A 2,500-nucleotide genomic window follows, 5' to 3' on the forward strand; every position below is an offset into this window, starting at 1 on the left:
AAAGAGAGACAGAGAGATAGAGACAAGGATGAATTGATAGATAGACAAATAGATAGATAGGTTGGAAACGAAAAATAGTAGGAAATAGGTACAGAAAATGAAAATGATAATGATAATGATATCTACAGTAATGATGATAACAATGATTATGTAATAACGATAAGATATATGATAATTATAATCACAAGGATAATGACAACAATAATCATATTAATAATGGTAACAGCAATAACGATAAGAATAACAAAACAAAAAAAACTATATATATATATATAACAAAATTTAAACAAGAAAAAATACGATTTAGTCCTAGCCATGCAACTCTATTCAACCAAGTGGAGTTGCATCAGGTGCCAGACCCCGGAACAAAAAACAAAAAAAAAATACTAACAACATAAGGTCGAGAAGTGGCTCCATTCAGCCGAGATAAGCGACCATCCACGTTGCGGCCAAGTCAAGAGGGAGTTAAGTTCTTTCAAAAATGGTCTAAAACATGACACGAGGCATCTGCTTCGAGAGGGGGGTAGGGGGGGGTGTGGGAATGGGGGTGTGTGGGAATGGGGGGGTAGGTGGGCTGGGCGAGTCTTACAAAGTTATGGAATTTGAAGTCTTGAAGTGAACTTGCGTGCAGGGGGGTAGGGGGATGGGGTAAAGGGGGGAGGGGGGAGGGGATTATGGTGGAGAAAATGGGGGGGGCAGGAGGATAATGAGCTGTGCTGTTGATAGTGATGACTCTAGTGGTATTATAAACAGAAATTATGCTCGAAAAAAATTGCAACAAAACAAAAGATAATCGAGATAATATCGAGATAATTCTATAAAGTCGAAACGATGGAATCAGATACATGCAAAAGCAAAAATAATACGATATAATCGAAACAAAAGAACTTGATTAAAAAAATAAATAAACTAAAACCAAAGATTATCATGGCGAATAATCTATATTTTCCTCCCACTTTCATTCACGTCACTCCAGACAACAAATTCATCAAATGCTTTATCGTCATTATCGACATTCTATTCATAAGGTTCATATTAGGCTCATTAAATCTGTAAGAAATTAATAATCTAAACTGAGAGAAGAGAAATACAAAAATATTATATATATATATATATGTATGTATATATATATATATATATATATATATATATATATATATATATTATATATATATGTATATATAATATATATATATATATATATATATATATTATATATATATATATATATATATATGATGGATGATATCTATAGACAGTGGAGATAGAAAGAAGAGAGAGAAACCGGTGAAGGATAACATAGAACGTTGAAAGAATGTGAAAAACTGGACAAGATGGAGAATGAAAAGTGAAAGAAAAAAAAAAGAGAAGAAAAATCCTAAAAGCCCTACAGCGGGAACAATAAATCTTGTTTTTCAACAGAGAAGATAAAAAGAATCATCTATGATGGACAACAGTGAGACAAAGGAGAGAAAATAAAATATATAACATAAGTTGTAAATAACACGGGCAGGATTAAGATTAGATGAAAGAATATATAAATCGGGTAATAAGAAATGGAGAAAAATACGAGACAAAAAGACAAAAACGAAGAAAAGAGATTATAGAATAACATACGATGAATAACAGAAGAAGAAAGAGTGAACAAAATAGCAGACGAAACATATAAAATTAATAACACAGAATAAGAGAGAAAAATAAAGATAATGCTAATAAAAAAATGAAGAAATGAAAAAGAATAACGTATAATAAATAACACACAAATAAAACGTTCGAACTAACTCGAACCCTAAGCAAGGAATCTATTTCAAGACGTGTCAGAAACGTGTTTTGGAAGGTGGTTGTAATGGCATTCCTTTTCTCTCCTTACAAATCTGCATTTATTTGGTTCGCTGTTTTCCAACCGTGATTTTGAGAGAAGTTACTGTTTGGCTTCGCTCTCTCTTTTCAATATCAACGTTTATATGCCTCATAACTTTTAAATAAGAATTCACAGAAAGGCTTTCAAATGCGCTCACAAATTATGCGATTTCAATTGAAATACATTTGTGATTATGTAAAGAAAACGTTTCTTGGAATTCAAACAATTCATTTAAAATATGAAAGCAACAGTTTCATAAACATGAAAATTGGAGGAATTTGAAGCGAAAAAAAAAATCGGTAAATAACACAAGGAAGTGAGAGAGAGCAGGAGAAGGAGAGAGCCTGTGTGTGTCTATGAGAGATAGAAAGAGAAAGAGAGAGAGAGAGAGAGAAAGAGAGGAGGGGAGAGAGAGAGAGAGAGAGAGAGAGAGAGAGAGAGAGAGAGAGAGAGAGAGAGAGAGAGAGAGAGAGAGAGAGAGAGAGAGAGAGAGAGAGAGAGAAAGAGAGGAGGGGAGAGAGAAGGGTCACCATAGTCTCAAGCAGTGTGTTTTTTCCCCAAACTCTTTCGAGAGCTTTTTAAATATTTACTCTATTGTTTTAGATCTTTTGTTTGTGTCCCAAATACTTTTCCATATGG

Source organism: Penaeus japonicus, unplaced genomic scaffold (genome assembly GCF_977035675.1).
Source record: "Penaeus japonicus unplaced genomic scaffold, GWHDUDI00000001_assembly GWHDUDI00000012, whole genome shotgun sequence".
NCBI classification, from domain to species: Eukaryota; Metazoa; Arthropoda; class Malacostraca; order Decapoda; family Penaeidae; genus Penaeus; species Penaeus japonicus.